The following is a 23,492-nucleotide window of genomic DNA, read 5'->3' as shown; positions in this document are numbered from 1 at the left end:
GAAATCGACAACCTGTATCAAGGACCCAAGCATTAGCATGTGATGTATCATTAGATTGAATAGTGTAAATACTTGCAAAGGAGGGCTTTCTTTTCCCATCCTTAATATCATGTAGGTACTTGGGGCAGCTTGGCTTCCAGTGCCCCTTTTCATGGAAATGGAATCACTCTGCTTCCTTTGGATTGGTAGAAGGTACAGTAGAAGCAACTTTGGTTACACTAGAGGAGGATCCATCCCGGGACTTTCCCTTGGAAGAAGCTTTCCTCTTTTTACCCGTACCATGTCCAATTGCCAGGACAGGGGCAGCAACAGTAGGAGTAAGAGAGGTAACAACGTATTTAACTTTCACATTGCTTTCAACATTTCTGAGGAGACCTTGAAGTTTGGTAAGAGTGACCTCCTCCTTGTTCATATGATAGGTCAAACAAAACTGATCACAACAAGGAGGTAGTGAATGAAAAATAATATCAATGGCCAACTCTTCATCAAAGTTAACATTCAACTTTAGCAAAAGGTCCACATATCTCTGCATTTTCTGCAAGTGGCCTGTGATGGACTCTCCATCCTTCATCTTAGTGGTGATCATGGAGGCGATGATCGCATACCTCTCCTGCCGAGCACTTTGATGGTATCTCTCCATCAAATCTAGGTGAATTTCATAGGGCCAGAAGTCCTCATAGGACTTTTGTAGCTCAACAGTCATGGTAGCTATCATAATACTCGTCACTTTGGTCGCGTCCCTCTCATGAACTCGATACTCCTCTATTTTCTCAGGAGTAGCAGTTTGTTCATCAATTTCCTTCAACTCTTTGTCTAGGACATACTCTTTGTCCTTATATTGAAGGGGCATGCAAATGTTTCTGATCCAATCATTAAAGTTGCACCCATTGAAGATGGTTCTCCCTACTAAGTTCATTAGGGAGAAAGAGCCTGAAAGTTTGGATCCTGAAGCATTGTTTCGAATAGACATCTGTAAAAGAAAAGGAACAAAGTTTAGATTTAGATGAGAATCCTTAATATAACACCCAAATGAGATATTAAGGATAGGATCCAACACAATATTCTACAATTGCGAAGAGGGATGTCGTAATCCAATTGTAAAATATTTGAAGGTAGGTAAATGACGATTTACCAATTTCCACCATGAAAAACGAAATAGATTATTAAGTTTTAATTGGATTTGAAATTCCGAGATCTTTGAGATTCATTGAAATTTCAATGGCATGTTTAAATCTCGATTGTGCCCTCTCAAATTTGTGATTGGGATGCCAAGGATCACAAAGAAGGTGTGAATAACCATGCAAATATATTTGGTACTCTTAATGTTACAAATCACCTAATCAATGTGCCGGCTAACCACACACGCTCTATTGATCTATGATTCACATTAAGCTACCCTTCACTACTCTTTATTAGTCCCATATTAGTGTCCCGGTTAACCACACATGCTCCACTAACGACTAAATAAAGTGCAAAGTGTACTTTCATGGATTAGCACCATTTTCACATTTTTTCTAAAGTAACTAAGATTGGGAATTTAATAAAAGTTTAGTTACTTTATAATTTCATTATACTTTTAACGAGAATTAATGTCCTATCCTACCCGTTCGGCTACGACCCTCCACCAGTCAAGGAAACGGTGGATGAGAATGGACACCCATTAAACTGCCATTTTATAGCAGTAACCTTATACCTCCCTTATAGACCGAGTTCGTGAATGAGGCCTACTAATGGTAAGATTGAATTTATCTTATATATATATATATATATATATATATATATATATAGGTATTAAAAATTAATATTATAATAGTATAAGGGTAGAATTTTAATCTTTTAAAACTCTAGGGTTTGGAAATAAATGTCTCACTAGTGTGAATTTACAAATTCCAAAACTTGAGGGCAAGTTTTGAAATTTTTCAAGACTCTTCATGTCCATGACTTATGGAAATTTATGAGTTTTAAAGGTCATGAATGTGAATTTTCATATAACTTGAGGACAAGTTACAAAAAAACACATAACATGAACAATTAGATCAAGTTCTTGGGTCAAACACAATTATCATATGATTTTTCCTATTGATCTAGGCTAACTCATAACAAGACAATTCATATCAAATACTACAAATAATTACTTTATTATCAAAACATTTGATAATTGCCTTTTAAATGGATGAAGTCTATCATTACCATTTCATAAAATACAATTTTTAAGAATACAAAACAGTTTGTGGGAATGATTCTATCAATTTCTGGTCAAAAACTCGAAGTTTTGCACACAGTGGCTTCAACTCGTCGAGTACTACTGAACTGGACTCGCCGAGTTGACCCATTACTGAGTGGACTCGTCGATTCTATTCATGGACCCCGCGAGTTCATAAGTCTCAGTGCAGAAAAACCGATTTTCCAGCTTTGAAAACAAGTGAGCATCAAATATAACAGAAAAAATTCCTAGGCTCTAATACCACTTTGGAACTATGTTTTCTCTAATTATGTATGCATTTTTCAAATTTCGAAAGCATATAAATTAACCAGCATACAATTGAATATAACAACTAGTTAGATAACTTACCTCTTGTGTAGTTCTTGGCCTTGGAAGCTTGAGCACCTCAAATGTAATGCCTCTAATGTGTTACAAACACCAAATGCAAAGGAGGCTTTTAGAGAATAGGTTTAGCTAGCACAAAATTTGCTCACACACAAGTATATTGGGGATTACCTATTTTTGGCACAAGGGAGTTCATTATATAGTGTTACAAACTCTAGGGTTTCATCCAAGAAACCCTAATGCACCATGACCTTCCATATCCCTTAGGCTCCACGGGTTAAAGCTCCATGGACTATCCATGAACCACTTAGCCCACCCTAATGGATCTTTAGCCCAAACTATAAGAATGATAGATTTACATAATCAACCCCATAGATTTAATTAGTCTCTTTTGATCGCTAAATTAATTCTTGACCAATACTAATTAAATAATATGATTTCTCAATTAATATATTATACTTATAATATTTTAATAAATCATCAATAACCTTATTCTCAAAAGTCCATCCTATCAAATTGCACTGTTGAAGGCAACCCAAAAGGACCATGCTACAATCGGGTCAAGTACATACCAAATATAGTTATGGGCTTAGACACCAAATCCAACAATTCTATGGATTGGAATGCTACTACATGAATGTTGCTTGCTTTTATTCTTTTGTGGGGCTCTTAAGTGATGTAAGTTAACTATTAATTGAATATGTTAAGTCACATGTAATAAAGGTTGAATAATCTCAGAGTGATGGATTTGACCCTATTGTGCAGCTCTCGTTTGAGTCTAACCATTGTAGGGATGAGTATTTTACTCAAAGGATCATACGAGCTTTGTTACATGTGATTGTATTCATGAGGTAGCTAATTCACATTATGGGGAGTTCTTCAGTAGCTGATGGCAGGGTGAGATCAGGAACCTAGGAAAGCCTATGAAGTGCTTCAGTGGCTTTAGTGGCACTGTTTAGCGATCATTTTGAGTATCAATTTGAGAAGGTGACTCAGAGGACTTGGGATGATTCTTGAGGAAAGTATGGATAGGTGTGCAAGGTAGTATTGGGCTTGTACTGCTAAAAACATAGGATTCATATTTGAATCGGGGAGAGTCTTAGAGAATCTAGTAAGCCTATGGGATGTGGATTCTTGGGGATGTTATGATCATTTGTATGTTGTTCTTTTTAGTTGGTGATGAGAACTCGGGAAGGAGGTTCAGGTTCTTGTTCCGGATCAGGTGCATGTACTAAGCCGATTAGCGAGCAGATGTGGAAGTTCATCTTGTCGGAGATTACCTATAGTATTTTGGAGCAAAATCCTATGATCTTTGTTAAGGTCAATGAAGGTATTTTAGAGATTTTGGATGAGCGTCTGGGCGCTTTCTGCACCGAGGTTATGGCTATTTTTGGAGCTCACACTCTTTCTTTCCATGAGTTTCATGCTTGTGAAGCTCTCGCGTTCTTTGGGGAGAAGGACCACATTGCCAGTAGGAGATGGTTAGCAGATATGGCTAAGGTTTTCAGGACGAGTGTCACACCCCGAAACTGATGGCAGAAACGTTCCGGGGCGGAGGTGACTTCATGTTAAGTATCACAACCAATGTAGATAGTAAGCATAGTAAACACAAAACATTACATTACATAGAATATTTACATTTGTTTGAAAGTAAAGTGATACATTTTTATCTATACAATAGTTAGAACAAAAGTAAAGACGAGTCTGATAACATGCTCCGTCTTCTCCAAAAGATCGCGAGTACCTGTCTAATGTGGACCTAAGAATACAAGCAGTTTGAAAATCAGCATAAAGCTGGTGAGTTCATAAGTTGTTTGTTTATGTAAAATGAACATGTTTCCTTTGGTTTTCTGAAAAGTTGTTATCCAAGAAAATCCCATATTTTCTTATTAAGACAGTTTAGTTAAAACTTCTGAATTTCGTTCGGTACAACAGTAGATAGTTTAATATGTAAAACTATAGATTAAAAAACCCTGGATTACCATCCAGTACCACAGTAGGTAGATTTTAATATATAAATCTATAGATTAAAGGAAGATATAAAATCCGTGAACAAACCTTTATATTTTAATATGTATTGTGAGTCGTATAACCATGCTAATTTGACCCGATACCTCCTTAACGTTCTTCAGGCGTTGGACGATATCCAGAATTTGTCACCCCAGACATGCCCGCCTAACTGTAGCTAGCAGTTAAGGTGTGGGATTGTCAGTCCCGAATAGATCTATTCACAAATTCCACGCTCTCCCTCCAGGAGACTCTGGTTATACTTCCGGGGAGGATTTACTGATAACCCGAAGGGTATATTGAAGACTAATCTCACAAACTAGTATTAAATTATTCATGGTGTACTCGGTCGTTATCCAATATCGTAATCGTTTTGAAACATAATAAAGTATAAACAATTGAATAGAAGGAAATTATCTGGCATAATACTCTACATTAACATAGATAAACTGAATCAGACATAGTTTATCTATTGACATAGCATGATATCCGAACTCATAAAACAAGAATTGAAGATCCCAAATTATTACCATAATAATTTGATTGTTTCCTTCACTGTAATTGAAATCCATTTAAAAACATCCCTTATGCTCCGCATAATACATAAGACGTAAAGATATCTACAAGTTTGCCAGATATTTATAGAATTACATCAGTTTTTAGTTTCGAAAACATTTATAATTTGCTTGTATTCCCCCCTAAAAACATTGAAAAACACTAAAAAAGGCGTAGGGGTATGAACTCACCAGACGAGAAATGTGTCGGTTTGGATGCTAAGCGTCATTTCGGGGCTTGAGTACACGCGAGGTTCCTATGTAATATGAAGACATACATAATTGTATCTAATTAGACTTTGAACTACCAATTAGATAAGACATTACACTTCGAGGCGCGAAAACACTTCATTTCAAGTGTTATGAGTGACCCGGGTAGCATCTAAGGGTGTGTATGGCCTAAACATGGAGTTTGCTCTTCAAGAGTAAACTCCTAAGGGAGTTTTCGGCCCTAAGACCATATCCCCATGAGTTTACGGTCGTAAACTCATGGTGGGGGTGTACTTGGATGCTTAATGGTCTTAAAACTCTTGTGGGGTGATGCTAGGCTTAGTTTTAAGGCATTGGAAGGGGGCTTGATCATCATTTGGACCATTTGAGGAGTTTACGGCAGTAAACTAGGAGTTTACGGCCGTAAAATCTTATGTACCCATTCTTAATGTGTTTTGGTGGTCATAGGTTAATCACAAGTGTTTCTAGTCCAAAGTACAAGCTATAGGATGAAGTTAGGGCACCATTTGACCATGTTATAGGAGTTTACGGCCCAGGAACCATTCCTTGGGGGATTTACGGCCGTGAACTCCTAAAGGGATGGTTTTTATCAAGTTTAAGGTCCCTAACACATTGGAGGATGGTTCTAGACTTTATTCCAAGGCTTAGGAGGTGCTTAAGGGGCATTTTAACACCTAAAAAGGGGTTTACGGCCTATGAAAAGGGTTTTTATGGTCCAAGCATGTTCTTGGGCCATAAACTCATGTTTACCCCTCAAATGTTGAGTTTTTGGTGCTCCAAGTCTGGTCTTGTAAGCCCCTAAGTCATATCTAAGCTCTAAAGGTGGTTTGGAAGGGTTTTAAGGCTCAAAAACCCCATTTATGTGTGTTTGCGCCCTAGGGATGTTCCAGGGCCGTAAACACATGATTATGGTCCTTTTGGATGATTTTGACACGAAATTGTAAGCTAAACATGATAATCTAAGAGCTAGGATGGATATCTTACCAAATTGGAGCTTGAAATGGGGTGATTTTGGATCAAAAGCTTGGAATTGTAGAGAGAGAGTAGATAGAGGGTGAAAAGATTCAAAATGAAGTTACTTCAACTTTAAATATGGTATAAGTTTGAGACACGGTGGAATTCTACCCGATACTGACGTTAAACGGGGCTTTTGGTCGTACCCAATTAAGTTGTCGTAACCCGACGTGGTCGAAACTAGAAATTTTCCAATTAATAATTTGGGGTGTTATCTTGTGTTTCTAACGTGTTTGGACACCCATTAAGTCATAATAGAAGTCTCAAAATTAATGACTTAATTTAAAAACATAAACGGAAACAATTTGAAAAAGACGAATTTTATTGACGGAACGGGTTACAACAATAGAATAACTTCGGGTTGTCACAACGAGTTTCTGCCTCGAGGGGTAGAAGGTCAGATTTTTCTTCTGTCTTATGAAGGACGGAGCTAGGATTGGTGGGAGGAGGTAGATTCACTTTTGGAGACGAAACCCTTAAGACGATGACTTGGGATCAGTTTGTGACTTGGTTTAGGGCTAAGTTTGCGCCAGCTATTGAGGTACAGTAGTTGGCGAGGGAGTTTCAGGACCTTTGTCAAACTACAGAGACTGTGGTAGAGATCACTTCCAAGTTATGGGAGAGATATTTATTGGTTTTGCAGTATACAATGGATGAGGAAATGAAGAAGGTAAGGTGTCATGATATACAGAGGGATGACATTAGGGATGACATCATGGAGTTCGTAAGTATTTCAGGGTGTAATACCTTGAATAATATGAGTTCTAGAGCCCGAGAGCGGGAGATTGATTTGGAGCACCTGGGAAAGAGGGGGCTAGAGCATGTGCAGGCAATTGAGGGTCCTGCGAAGAGACCCAAAACTTCAGATTAGCGAATGAGGGGACAACAAAACCGGGGTCAGTATAGCACGTGGGAGAAGCAACACGATGGGGTTTTTCGTTCCAGGGGTATGGGCTACTACAAGTGTCGCAGGGTTAGTCATGTCAACATAGATTGTCCTTAGGGGAAAAGTCTATTATGTTTTCACTGCAACCAAGTGGGCCACAAGAAGGCTGACTGTCGGATGTTGAGGGGAAGAGCAGTGGGTGCACCTGTTGCAGTTACTTTGAGGATCACTGATGGTCGTGAGGGTAGGACATGAGCCCCAGCAGAGAGGAGCCGAGCATTGCAGTGTCAATCAGGGGATGCCAGGGTTCCAACAGGTACTATTGCGGGTATGTTATATTTTGCTTTCTTCTTGGTTATTATCAGTATTTATTTTGCTTTTGAATTATGCGTTGGTTTGGGTAAGAATTATGTCTGGTTTGGTTCTCTGTTATTTTCTGGGTTACATCGTCAAGAATTTTTATATGCCATTTTTGCATGCCATGAATCATTAGTGGTCGTATCTTGCTAAGCAGCTTTTAGTTGTTTTGATTATGTTCCGGTTCTTTGATGGGTGAATTCAAGGGTATCGGTTAGAAGGTCTATGGTCGGATTAGTGGGTTAGTTCTCCAATGAAGTCAGAGTTCAATTGTGTTAACATTTGATCGGGTGGGATCGGTGGTCGTCTATGGAAGAACCTTCTGGTTCAATCACTACTGTTGCTAGGGAAGGAGAGGTAAGAAGGAGATAGTGGTGGCAAACGCATGAGTTTGGTTGGTCACCAGAAGTGCCATGGGAATTTGTTTATTGCAAGGGTTATGGTCTTTGTCACCAACATAAAGGACTTAAGGATTGGGTGTTGTATCATGGGTACCTATTGGGGTTGTCAGACTTGCTGAGATTTCAGGGAATGTTCATCTGGATTTCAAGAGTTGTGCGGTCATTGAGATTGGCTAGTGATGGAACACTAGTATTGGTAAGCGTAGGTTGTCGGTAGTTCAAATTATAAGGAGCTACGATGGTTTGGGAATCCATCAAAATTTATGGGTTGGGATAGCTTCGTCGAATCTAAGTGGGGGAGAATCGTTTAGATTTGCGGAAGCTGAATCAGACATGAAACTAGGATGAGTTTCACATCCCCGTCGGGAGGGAAGATGACTCAAGTGGACATCTAGATCGAAGATTGTGTAAGTTGGGAGTTAGGGAAACTTCCAACAACCTGTTGGTGTCTTCCTTGTGATGGATATGAGGCATATAGATGGATCCGGGTTGAGGATTATGTTAGAACCTCTCTGTCTGTTCTTGTCTGATTAAGGCTTTAGGATTCGAAGCATGACTCGAACACCTTAGTGGAGTATAGTTAGGTGCGTGTTCGACACAGGATGAGCATGCATGGATTGGTAGATGACCGGTAATACCATAAGCGGTGGCCATGGCAAGATAGGAGTGTTGTAAGACTGTAGGGTGGCCCATAGCATTCACTATGTTGGTAGATAATGTTGGAGTGTTGTAAGGCTGTGGGGTGGCCTGTAGCATTCACTAGGTTGTCAGATAGTGTTGGAGTGTTGTAACACGATGAGATGGCCCGTAGCATTCACCAGTCCTTAAGAAGCGGTGAGGGCATGGCAAATATATGATTTGGCTTATGGATTTCTTCAGATAGATTATACCGGAGTTGGTCGGTTTGTAAGACTATGGGAAGGCCACAACATCCATGGAATTAAGGAAGTGGTGGGTCGTATGAGGTCGATTGTGATATAAGACTACAGTTGGTCATGTAACATTCACTTTTAGCATTGGATTTGGTTGGCGTCAGGATTAACAGTCGGTTATGACCGGTTGGATCAGAAATGTTGTTGGAGCCCTAGTGGCGAGATAGATAGGACAATTAATTGTCAGATGAGGCCTTCGTTCAAAAGTCGTGTGGTGCGAATATGTGTGACTGACTGTCTAGGAACTCTACTCCTAGAACACCAAGAGCACAATCTTCAAAAAACCATTCAGGATAGTTCTAGTAACCTATAGCCCCCGGATACCCTAAGAACTCAGCATCATACATCTCACATTCCACATATTCAAACCTAATAAGTGTCGGACCACCAAAGACCTCATGGTCCCCCTCGAAGAGATCAAGGGAAACAAGAACCCACACCCCAAGGGGAACAGATGAAAATCATAGACTGTAAAATCAAAAGATCAATGTTAAACACTAATAGCGAAGATCCACTAGAACGCCAAGCGAGGATCTCAGAACAAGAAGATCAAAAGAAACACAACTCTTGATATTCCACAAAGAATTTGAATTTTAGGATGAAATTCCCTCTAACGGGGGGATGATGTGACAACCCAAAATATTTGGATCAAGCAAGGTCTAAATTGTAACCCTATTATAATGGGAACCTTGAAAACCATTAGAGTAAAAGTGCATGTGTATGGAAGTATGCACCTTGGAAGTCACATATAAGGTAACCTCTTGAAAGTAAACAAGTTTATCAAGGAAAACTAGGCAAATGAATTAGAATAAGAATCTTGAATCAAAAGATTGCCTAGTAGTATTAAACTTAGTCTCCCCACCAGCCTAGAATATGGAAGGCAAAAGAATAATGACTTAAGTCAACTTATATGGATATAAATATGGGCAATAAGTTTTGTGGAACCATGATTGAACGAACCCTTGGCTAGTTAACAAGAAAATACCCATTAGACACCTTGTATGGAATTTTTAGCACAATATCCCACTAAGGCCATCACCTTTGAGTGCATAGTAGCTAAAAACATGAACACAACAACCTTGGAAAATCACCCAAAACCGTGAACACCTTCCCTTGGGCCACCCTTGGCCATAAACCCTCTTCATTGGACCTTACTTGACCATAAACTCCCTCAGTGGACCTTACTTGACCATAAACTCCTTTAGTGGACCCCTTGCGGCGTGAACACCCTAATAAAACAAAGATAGGACGTGAACACACCCCTACGTAGTGCCTTGGCCATAAACTCAAAAGGGGAAGCATTGTTTGGCATAAACTACTTATGGATGTGATGGTTGGGCGTAAACACAATCCTAGGAGGCATCTAGGTCGTAAACAACTCCATTATATGGATTTTACGGCCATAATGAGTAAATAAGACAAGAACCATTGACTTTAAGGGGTGGCATTTCTTCCCTTCCCAAAGCAATTACAGTTAACCACGTGATATCCTCCAAATACCCATGCATTATCCATCAATTTACCAAGCACATCTTATCCCTTTCATCCTCCCTTTTTTATGAGCGTAAACTACTTCCCATTTATGACATTTGCTTTCTGTAAACTCCTAAAATCACTCCCAACGTATTCAAGCTTCAAGCCTTATTTCTTCAATGTATCCCCTAGATCTTGTAAGTACTTCATGATTAGCTAAGTAGTTTCTCATATTCTTTTGTTTATTTCATCGTATTTACACATAAACTTATGTGTTAATATTCTTAGGATATTCTAAAGTTCAAAGATTTTATCAAACTTTTCAAGTGTTAGGACTTGAACACTTCTCAACATCTATCCGAATCATCCTCCAAATCAAACCAAGGTGAGCTTCATACTCCTCTCTTTTAAGTTTTCATTCTTTTTTTTTTGGGGGGGGGGGGGGGGGGGGGAATACAAGTCAAATATTGTTTATATCCTTGGATAATTCACTACTAGAAAAACAGCCTTTTACGACGCTCATTGTGCGTCGTAAAAGGCTCAGACGACGCACATTTACGACGCTCATTTACGATGCACAATTAAGACGCGCGTTTACGACACACAATGTGTATCAAGGAAGGCCCTGTCATAAAGGAAGACGACACGCATTCGCGTGTCGTAACCTTACGACGTGCGTGTTAATGACATGCAATGTGCATCAAAAAAGCCCCTGTCAGGAAAGGTCATGTCATAAATGAAGATGACAAACATATTTGCATATCATAATTTTAAATGTTTAAAAAAATATTATTTATAGATTTAATAATTTTCAAATTAAATTTGTGTTTAATGTCTCATAATAGAAAATAAAATATCATATACAAAAAATACAATCCATTGCATAAAATTTAATGTCATACAAATAAGCGTTCCATGGAAAGATAAAATAAATCAATAGTTGTAACAAAAATTTACAAACTAATCTCCATGTCAGCTCTTCAACTCACTTCTCCACTTTGTCCTTGGGTTCTCTAAGGGCTCCAACATCTCTTCTAGCTTGTGACAACATATATTATAATTTTTTTATTACTATTTATTCTTATAATTCAAAGAATTTAGATAAAATTGTATTATATAATACTTAGATTTTTTTATAGAAAATTCACTCACCAGCTTCAACATTCTTAATTTTTTCCCAAGTGACACCTTTTTCCTGTCTGTTAATTTCCCTGTGCTTGTGTTGAGTAAAAAGTTCAAAAGATGTCCATCCCTAAGTGCACACAACAGGTAATGTATCTATAATTAAACATTAAACACTTTTTACAAATTTGCCCTCATAGACCAAGATAAAGATGAAGATGAGATGAGAATTATACCCCTTCAAAGGCACAAAGAAGAACAGAACGTGATATTATTTGCCACCTAGATGTTCTTCAGTGATGTGATGAGAATCATACCCCTTCAAAGGCACAACAAGTAAGGTATCCGTAATTAAATATCAGTCCACATCCCAACTACAACAAGATTACTATAATTTGGATTTTCACCAATGGGGTTTATGTCAAGACATGAGATATCATATTTCAGTCCTGCATGCTTTTTTTCCTACTAAAACACCATCACCAATTTCAAGGTAAACCAGATGGCCACCTCTAGTAGCCAACAACACTTGTTATGGAAATTAAAAAGGATAGTCAAACTTATTTATTAAAAGACCAAAATACCCTTGGTTATACCTGAGTAGCGTTAGCATTGGCAAAATTTATAGAGCAAAAACCTGAAAGAATGAAAATTTAATTAAATGGGGTATAAATATAATAGAAAAATATTTAGATAATTATACCTGAACAAGTTGACATACCTTTCTAGAACTTCCACATAAGAGCCTTTTGTATCAGGTTGGAGATTTAACTTAATAAGCTGCAATATGTAAACAATAATAATAATAAATTACATTAGCATTTGACATTATTGATGTTAATATAATACTTTTATGTGATTAAACTTTTTACATACCTGGGAATCTCCATAACTTGAGTCAACATACACAAATGCATTATCAAGATATGATATAGTTGATGCTATAGAAGTTTCCCCTAGAAGCTCAATTTTAAGTTCATTAACTCTAAAACAATGAAGAGAAGGTATCTTTTCGAACAGTTGGAAAGACTATTTAATGGTATATATGACAAAAAGTAGAATTATAACTCGCTTTTCTTTCTAATGGGCAATGACAAGCAAGTGAAGAAGGCCACTATGGTCTAGTAATAGACTACAAGTTTAGGACACAATACATCAGTTAAAAATGAAAATATGTTGCCATCTCAAAGATGTTCAGATCTGGTATATTTATTAAACCGGTGACTAAAGCTGCTCTCCCCCTAATCTGTCAAAAAATGCTTCATCTCAAAGAGAATGAAGGGATCTTTCAAGGGTATTTTGGTCTATTAATAAAAAAATGATGACTCAATGTGAAAAGAAAGAGAATCAGGGGGCATTTTAGGCATTTTATAAAGAGAATCAGGGGCATTAGGGACATTTTAGGCATTTTATATCAGGCAGAATCAGGGGCAGTATAAAAGTGGATGCTACTTTGTTTACTTGTAGTTATCACTATTATATTGTAGAAAGAAAAAGGAAGTAAAGTAAGATACTTTGATGATTTCCCAAAGGGAAAACTGCAATAAAGTCCCTACATATTGACCTCATAATCGATTTAGTCCTTATATATTTTTTTATTCAATTAAGTCCCAAATACCGGTAGTCGTATTAAATTTAACCCTTTGACCCGGTCAACAGGTCATCCAACTTTCAAAAAATTACATTTTTCGCCCAAATTTCAAATTTTATTACAAAGTTGGTCCAAAATTTACACTTTTGGCCCATATTTAAATTTTTTTTACAAATTTGGTCCAAAATATATACCCTTTTTGCCCAAATTTTAAAATTTTATTATGAATTCATCCTAACTTTAGTTTTTTTTTACAACTTTTTTTCTCAAAAAATTGTTTCTAATATGTTTTTTCTTTATAAACTCATATTTATACAAGAAAAAACATATTTTCACATAAAAATCTTATTTTTTCTATATAAAAACTTTTTTTAAAATGTTTTTTGTATATAAAATATCTAGTTATAAAAATAAGTTTGGATTATTTGTGTGATATCTCTTAAAAAATCAATTAAGAAATTAAAAGTAACCCTAAATTATAAAAACAAGTTTGGATTATTTGTTCTTTAATCACATTTATATGAAAGTTTAAACTAGTTACATTATATATGAAAGTTTAATATATATATATATATATATATATATATATATATATATATATATATATATATATATATATATATATATAATACAATAATATTATATTTTATTCGTAAGAATTTTTTTAGGAAGAAAGTTAAAATCATAACTTTGATATATTTTTTATAACTTTTTAATAAATATATTATCTAAATAAAACATATCCATTCATGACACGTGTCTGATCTAGGTTGTGATTTTTTATTGCCAATCAACCTCTTCTTACTTGGATTATTTATAATCTTGTATTTCCTTTCTTTTTTAATGTCTGTTATATGGGATATCGGTTGCAATTTATTATCGATAAATATGTTTTTAGGGGAGTGAGAAATGACCAAAAATACAATAGCAACATTAATATATAAAATATTATAACTATCAATAACACAATAGAATACTTTAACTAAAGTTCTAGATAATTTACACATGATTTTGGTTAAAAAAATTCCTTTTGAAGCATAACTCAAGCATTTTTCAGGTCTTTGAGTAATTTTTTTTAACCAAACTCATGTGTAAATTCTCTAGAACTTTAGTTAAAGTATTATATTGTGTTATTGATAGTTATAATATTTTATATATTTATGTTGCTATTGTATTTTTGGTCATTTCTCACTCCCCTAAAAACATGTTTATCGATAATAAATTGCAACCGATATTTCATATAACATACATTAAATAATAAAGGAAATACAAGATTATAAATAATCCAAATAAGAAAAGGTTGATTGGCAATAAAAAATCAAAACCTAGATCAGACACGTGCTATGAATGGATATGTTTTATTTAGATAATACATTTATTAAAAAGTTATAAAAAAAATATATCAAAGTTATGATTTTAACTTTTTTCTTAAAAAAATTCTTACGAATAAAATATAATATTGTTATATTATATACATTTTGAACTTTCATATATAATGTAACTAGTTTAAACTTTCATATAAATGTGATTAAAGAACAAATAATCCAAACCTGTTTTTATAATTTAGGGTTACTTTTAGTTTCTTAATTGATTTTTTAAGAGATATCACACAAATAGTCCAAACCTATTTTATAACTAGATATTTTATATACAAAAAAAACCTTTTAAAAAAAGTTTTTATGTAGAAAAAATAAGATTTTTATGTGAAAATATCTTTTTTTTTTTTATAAATATGAGTTTATAAAGAAAAAACATATTAGAAACAAATTTTTGAGAAAAAAAGTTGTAAAAAAAACTAAATTTAGGATGAATTCATAATAAAATTATAAAATTTGGGCAAAAAGGGTAAATTTTGGACCAAATTTCTAGAAAAAAATTAAAATCTGGGCCAAAAGTGTAAATTTTGGACCAAATTTGTAATAAATTTTGAAATCTGGGCCAAAAATGTAATTTTTGAAAGTTGGATGACCTGCTGACCGGGTCAAAGGGTTAAATTGAATATGATTACCAGTATTTGGGACTTAATTGAATAAAAAAAACTACATAAGGACTAAATCGATTATGAGGCCAATATGTAGGGACTTTATTGTAGTTTTCCCTTTCCCAAATTCCCTTGATTCTCTATACTTGATGATTTCCCAAGTATGATTAAACAGGGGCATTAGGGGTATTTTAGGCATTTTATATCAGGCATTTTAGGTAGAATCAATCCACATAACCAGCATTTAATCTTTCTTTACTCTTATCCCTAGGAAAATTTGTATTATCAGCTTCCATGCTACTATTTATATCCTCACCATAACCACTACCCACATCTGACTCATCATACTGTGTCCAAAAGAAAAGGTAAATCAGTCTCTCAAGTCTCATCTTTCTAGATGTTGTTTAAAAATAATATATATATATATATATATATATATATATATATATATATATATATATATATATATATATATATATATATATAAATCACACATACCATTCTTTCAGCGCTCTGAGAAGGTGATGACATTAGACTGGAAGCTCTTCTATTTGGAGAACTACCTTTCTTTGAAGCTTCTGCCAATGCCATTGCTATACTATGAGCAACATCTTCATCATCATCTGCCTTGGGTTTTATTATCCCTTTCCTTGTTTGCAAAAAAAGACTTTTGTCCCTTGACATACTCGTGAGAATGTGAGACAGGGAAACGAATATGATCAACAGAGCCAACAACTCCATTCTTTAGTTCAAGTACATTATCACCTCTAACTATAATCATTTGAGCTTCAAAGATAATGTTCAAAGACATCACTTGAACATTATCATACATGAAGAAGGAGCCATGTATCAGAGAAAAACTTGTAATGTTAGAGTTTCATTGCAAACTAGAGGCTACAGCTCTATCTTCCAAATTCCTCACCTACAAAGAGAGCATCAAGTGTGAAACAGAAGTTGTACTTAGATAAAATCATTACCATGGGACTGGTCAAGTGGGACCCTGATAGGAAAAAGTCAAACTTTGATTGTAAGGAGTTTTCCTGCTTAACTCAGATCACAATAAACCTAAATTATCTGGATTGGTAGTTTCTAGTGTATTTTGAAAAATGAGAAATAAGAAACTAGTTGCTACCTGTATGTCATTGTCATTGGATATGCTGATAAAAAACCCTTTGTTGGATAGAAACTGCAAGAGAAAAATAATTAAAGATATTAAAAAAGATCTTCTTAAAAGGTTTATGTGTTCCATATCCTTGAAGTAACTAACAAACCTCCAGATACTTGAAAGGTAATTGCTTTAGAGAAATTAGAAGTCCTTCAATGTTATCCCCACCAATCACTAACAAAAAAGACTTCTTCTTTGTTGAAGACATGCAACCATAATCTGACAAAAGTGCCCCTGGATGCAAATGAATACGATAAACAGAGCCTTTAGGGTTAAGCCAAAAAAAAATTGGCTTAAAGTATTGAGACACCAACCATTTACCCATTTCCCTTCCTTTTTTTCCACCCAACTCCTCTCTCGTTAAAATTGATGAATAAGGGTATAATGGTCATTTAGGTTCTATTTGTTTTTCCGAAGTGAAATTGCTTGAAGTCTGTGGACCACCTCTTCAATCCTCTGTAGTAGAAGAGGTGGAACAAACGGCTGCAGCATGTAATAAAAAATATGTTTGTTTTTTAACGTTTGCAGACTGCTGCAGTAAGTTAAACTAAGGCGTGAAGAGGTTTGAAGCAGTTGGTTTAGTGCTGCACCATGCAGCACACGCACAACAGTTTTTAAGTCAGAAGTCTTCTGAAAAACAAACAGCTGCGAATGGCCAAGTGCTGCGCGGCGCAACAATAAGTTGTTTGAAGTGGTTTTTTTAAAAAAAAAAATACAAACAGCACCTTAGTCTCATTAAGATGGTTTATTCAGTATAGAAAAGATAGAAACCTTATCTATACAGCACTATATCCCAATAGACATCTATTTACCACTACAATGCTTAATGGGTAGAAAAAGAAACAGCCCCTTAGATGGCATGTCAGATAAAAATCATAAAAATACACACCCGCATCTCATGTTAATAAAATGGCTGCTTCTTTTTTATCTTCATGCTTTTAATTTATTGATTTTTCATGATTTGCTGAAACTTGTATTCAATAAAAACGATAAACAAGACTTGATGTACTTGCAGGAAAAAGCAAATATGTGCACCTACAGATGCACAACAAGAAATAAAGATTAACATCTCACCATGTTGCTATAATAATCAGTCATCATTGCAGTAAACCCTGCAACAGAGGCTGTTCGCTCTGGAAGAGATAAATATGCCTGAAAGTGACACATGTACATTAATTACCAAGTTGACATATGGACTGAATATTTTAAAGGGGAGACAACAGTAACATGACCTGAAAAGGTCAGACAACAAGATACATTAGATTTCATTATTACCTTATTTAAAGAATAAACAGCCTCCACCATTTCCACAGAGCGGTTTCGGAGACCTGAAGCCACCTAAAAATGCATATGGTATTTGAACATTAGATGTCAATCACAGGTTTCTGATTAATCAACAAAGTTTAGAAGTCATATACTTATATGTTATGTCCTGTTGTGTTGATTAAAAGATACTAGTAGTAATAGTAATTGTTAACAAGTTTTAAAATTTTAAATTAATTTCAACATGAGAGGAGTTGGGTGGAAAAAAGAAGGGCAAATATGTAAATGGTTAGTGTTCTAATACATTAAGCCATGTTTTCTCGCTTAACCCATTAAGCTCATAAAATTCAATTTAGATTTAAGTTCATTCCTTTCCACAACTCATATTCTTCTTCAAGTAACACAATTACAGATTGCAGAAGAATAATCATCAGATTGTATATGAGATCCTCTACACCATTAACTACACAATTAGTTAAGACTAAAATTATCATGACAACCCACTACAACCACAATATTAAACTATTTTTCAGTTAATATATCCCATTAAAAAAATTAAAAATGGAATATTTGAGTTACTGATGTATATATGTGATAAAGAACCCATCAAGTCAATACAACTGACGACTCCTTGTAAAAAGAACTACATATAAGACAAGCTAAAAGAAAAAGCATCATGCGCCATGGAACTAAATCTAAAGCAAGAAACAATAAAGACACAGTAATGTCATCAGACATTTTGAGAAGAATTATAACATAAGTTACTTTCACATCCTACAGGTAAATTTACTCTTTGTAAATGTGACAATGTAGATGCATATGTGAGGCGATTCAACACCTGTGAAACACCAGCCCTAGTTCCAGCTGCATTTGCTTTCCCCCAATTCACAGTAGCAATGGAATATTTAAGCCCATTTGTTATTGTGATTGCTTTAATTGCAAATTGCAGATTAGTATCCTTCCCTTTGTTTAAACACTGGAGATTATTCAATATAATGGATTCAAATTCAATGGACAGATAAAAAACAAGAAACAATGAAACTTGAAGAATTTGAGATTACCTTCTGAACATATACTCTTACATCTCTTGTTAACTGTCGAAAGTGATGCATTAAAACAAGAGGTGACAACTTGTCAAATGCATATACATATGTAAATAATCCAAGAAATATAAAATATAAACCCACCATTCTAAATAGGCTCCCGAGCAATGGACCAGCTAGATCCAACCTTTTGTTTCCATAATGGTCCCTATCATCCTCAACCCTCCAACCAAGAGCACATAACAAAAGACGGTGGATGATATAGCAGATGCAAGCAGACAAATGTTACTTCTACATATAAACTACAACACAAGAAGAGCATTCATGTCTTTTACACATAACAAAAAAATAAGGTTTACCCAAAGTAGTATGATTTCTTTGTTTCACAATACTCTCCAACCCAAACATGAGGAAGCACTTTTTTTTTAGAATATCACGTGCATACATGTGAAACAACATATCTTGTTAACATAACACAAATTAAATTAAGACAAAAGGACAATAAAAAAAATCATACTTTATTCTCTTCTTTTGCGTGGAACTAGCAGGGGCACTCTTTTCCCAATGAAATCTAGTGCAACCTGCAATTAAACAAAGAAAAAGAGCTTATTGAGGTAAGGTTACTTTGCATTATATATATATATATATATATATATATATATATATATATATTATAAACAATGATTGGGAAACTGAAAAGAAAAGGAAAAAAGGGAAGTAGCATACCATGCTTAACTTTGTATAACAAATTCTTCTTCTAGTGATGGTCTTAACAACTCCAGCATCTGAGTATCGGCAAAATCATAACAAATGTGTTCTAATATATCTTTATCAGCAACAAATCCCAATGCTCGAAACACAATAATGATGGGAATATCAACTCAGGTATATGGAAGGGTATCGAGAATATATTGACCAGAGGATTCCTGCAATTGCAAAAGATGCCAAGTAAGCAAGAGAAAGAACAATGTGCATCCATTTATTTGTATATTATAGCATCTCACTTTGTATATGGCAGGAGCTTCTTCCATACTAAATCTGCAATTATTATTATATATAATTTAAATTTATCACTAATTTAAATAGTTGTTGAGGAGAGTGTTTATGGAAATTACCAAAGCGTCCCTAGAGTAGTAAGAAATGCGAGGTAAGATTAGTGTGGTTGTTGCAAACCAATCAGTAACAACATTCAAAACCTATATACCTACAACATTCAAAACCTCAACCTTTTTTATTTTTTTTTCAACACAGTTATGTATAAAAATACTGAAACCCTATTATTTACCTCCAAAACTGTGTAAATGGATAAAGATGCGTCTCCATTGATATCAATGCTTTTCAGAAGAGAGCTATGACGCCTCCCATAAGCTGGATTGTACCCTCTTGATGATGAAGTTGTGATTGTACCCCAGAAATTGAATCGCCTTCAAACTGAGGAAGCACACATGCAACACAAGCAGTTAGATATCTCCCACAAGCTGAAAAATGAGCACCCATTTCACTGCTACAGCATACAATACAAACATCAACCCCCACCAAGCTCCTTACTTTTTATTTATTTAAAAAAAATGTTACTTGCTTTGAAGGTATCTTCGACTTACGTTTCTCCCTGGTCTCCATACCCCAGCTTTGAAGGTATCTTCAACTTACGTTTCTCCCAACACACATTCCCAATAGTCCCTAATCCCATCCTGGAATACACTATTTTTGTTAACTTCCATAATATATATAAGAATTGAATTTCACAAGAACCAAATTGGGTCATATCATATGGTTTTATACCTTTTATCACCTGACCAGTACCAAGTTCGAATTCAATTGGGTCAGCCCTTTCAAAGTTGGAATCGAAAACAGTCCCATCAGTAAGTTTCCCCTTCAAAATGAGAGCTTAAAAGAATGTTCAAAGATATACATACAAATACAATCATTCATTAAGTGATACAGAAAACTGAGATAATAACTCAGAGAAGAGGGGGATGGGATGGGATGGAGAAAGAAAGGAATTAGCTATGTAGATGTATCTACTAACTCACCCGGTAATGAACTTTCACCCTATCATCTTTGTATGCTTGGATTTCACAAGATGTTGGTTAGAATTCAATTGGGCAGCATCAAATGCTTGTTGTCTGGATTAGATTTGGAAGTAATAGAAAAGAACCCAGTCGCATTCGTTTTCTACACCGTTGACGGTGGTTTGTGAAGAAGATGATGTCATCGTGTACTGCGATGTGGCTTCCAATCTTGAACCGACATATTGAAATGGCGGAAGTGTTTGCTTAGGCACTTCAAACTCTTACAGATTATGAGGTTCGAAGCTGGTGGTGGTGGCTTAGGGCTTGCAGAGAGAGAGAGAGAGAGAGAGAGAGAGAGGAAGACGAACTACTTAAAGGATTATTAGGGCTTTTTGGTAGAGGATTTTAGAAGAAGAAGAAGGAGATGTTTTGGCGGGCTGTTTAATTTTTTGGTATTTCATTCCCCGCCCCCACCCCCCCCCCCCCCCTAGAAAACACGCCTTCCTTAAGCAAAATATGAAGCGACAATTTTAGACGACACACTTTTTTATGATAGGTGCCCTCCGTGTTTTTAATTTTTTTTGTTGGAAACTAGTTTTAGGGCACGCATAAATGCGTGCACTCTATCCTTCAAATTTTGCAAAACTGACATTATTTTTTAGGGCACGCACAAATGCATGTCCTCTATCAGCGAGTGTCACTGTTTGCGCGTCATTAAAGGGTTGTTTTCTAGTAGTGATTGCATGTATTTGTATGTTTAGGTGTTTATGTGTGTTGAAACGATATTATTTCATGTTAATACTTCATAAACTTGAGATTTCACAAAATCCATGATGTTAAAACTAATTTATGTTTGTATAGATCTACATATTTTGTGTTATATTAAACATAAAATTGAGCTATTAGGTAAATATATGATGAGTTACACCAAAATGGTAATTTTTTGTTAAAAACACCTTACCACTAAAACTTGTGCAAACTTTAAGACATAATAAATTGCAAAGATTTATATGAGATTTTGGTGGAACTAGTGAAAATATTTTTATCACAACAAGAAGAGAAAATTTTGTTTGCAAAGATCTCCATAAAATTTTGGGTAGGTCAAAACAACCTACAAAACATGGCTATTTGTCTAAAAATAAATGTTGCTAGTAAATCAATCATGTTATGTTGCTACTATTTCAAGGGTTTTGAAACTTGGAACATTATGTCATATTCATAACTTTTTGCAAGTTAACAAAACATTAGTGATTATTTATAAATATTCAATATAAATAACTTCATCAAGAAAATGTACAAAACAAGGCTTTTATGACAGATTTATACGCATGTCATAAACTGCCGTCATAAAACTTTCAGAAACACAAGTGATAAGCTGTATGTCATAAAGCAGTAAAACGTGTGTCACAAAGATGTAGTCATATTTTTTTACACAAGGAAACCATTATTTTCATTGTTTAACAAAGGGAGGAAAACTCGCGTACATTCCATTAAAGCTCTTGTAAGACTAGTTTTATTTTCGCCATATCTATCTGGGTACATTGTAAGTCATGTGTTTATAACCAGAGTCCCCTGGAGGGGGAGCGTGACAATTATGAATAGATCTGTACGGGGTTGACACCCCACACCTGTGTTGTTCGCTATAGCTAGACCGGTCAGTCTAAGGTGACAATCATCTGGACCGTATCTGACGCCTGAAAAATGTCAGGGCAGGCATTCTCGTCATATCTGTATGGTTATAACGACTCACATAGAGTAGGGTCCTAGCGACATTATATTTGCGTGGATTATACACCCTATTAATTTTATAAAATACAGAACTATGTTTCGTATATTTTATAAACTACTTGCACAACTTTGGTCTTAGTTTTTTTTTAAGACCACAACATCTTTTATATACAGAAAATATACGATTTTCTGGGAACACTTTCTTTACGAAAACAAATAAGGGAAAACCAAGGAACACGCACGCAACTATACATGATTTTACAAAGAGTACTCACTCTGCTAGTTTTACAAGAATTCAGAACCATGCCCATATATTTTATAAATCTGATTTCAAAACTTCGGTTTTAGGGTTTGAGAACCACAACATCTTTTACATACAGAAAATATAGGATTTTATGGGAACACCCTCTTTTCAGTAACAAAAAAAAAAGGAAAACTAAAGAACATGCACGCAATTATACACGATTTTGGAACGAGACTCATAAACTACTTTTATATAAAATTTTGGATTTTCTAGAGTTTACAATGAACTATGAACAAAGTTATTACAAAGTTTTACCTACAAAAATGCTTATAAACTCACAAACTTTTTAGTTGATGCTTTTCAAAACGACTTGTCTTCTCAGGGATCTAGTAGATAGGTATTCACCACGATCGATCCCTGGCGTGGCTGCATTATGTTATTTCTACTTTTGTTATTCGTGTTTAGCTTTCAAACAATTGGGTTATAAACAATGTAATACTCTAAATCTAAATATATTAATGTTTGTGTTGTTATGTCTCATTTATATACAACTATTATGATACTGAACAATGATGTCCTCCTCCCCTCGACGTTTCTGCTGTTCCAGTTCGGGGGTGTGATATCGTGAGTTCATACCCCCATATTTTTCCAACCTTTTTCAATGGTTTTAGGTTTGGGGGGAGGGGGGGGGGAATACAGGAATACAAGTAAAACACAAGAATCTTGTGTTGATATACAAACCATTATTTTATGTTTTATTACGTTTAAGTATCTTTTACATAAGAATATCAAACATGCGACATAACGTTATTACGAAATTACAAACGGTTATATGCAAAACACGTTAAAATGAAACGGTTATCATTTTTAACGAAACAATACCTTTTAAACAATTATAGTTATAGTCTAAGAAATATTCACATTATTTTACCCTTCAGGG

This window comes from Lactuca sativa, chromosome 8 (assembly GCF_002870075.4).
Source record: "Lactuca sativa cultivar Salinas chromosome 8, Lsat_Salinas_v11, whole genome shotgun sequence".
NCBI lineage: Eukaryota > Viridiplantae > Streptophyta > Magnoliopsida > Asterales > Asteraceae > Lactuca > Lactuca sativa.
This window is presented reverse-complemented; position numbering follows the sequence as displayed.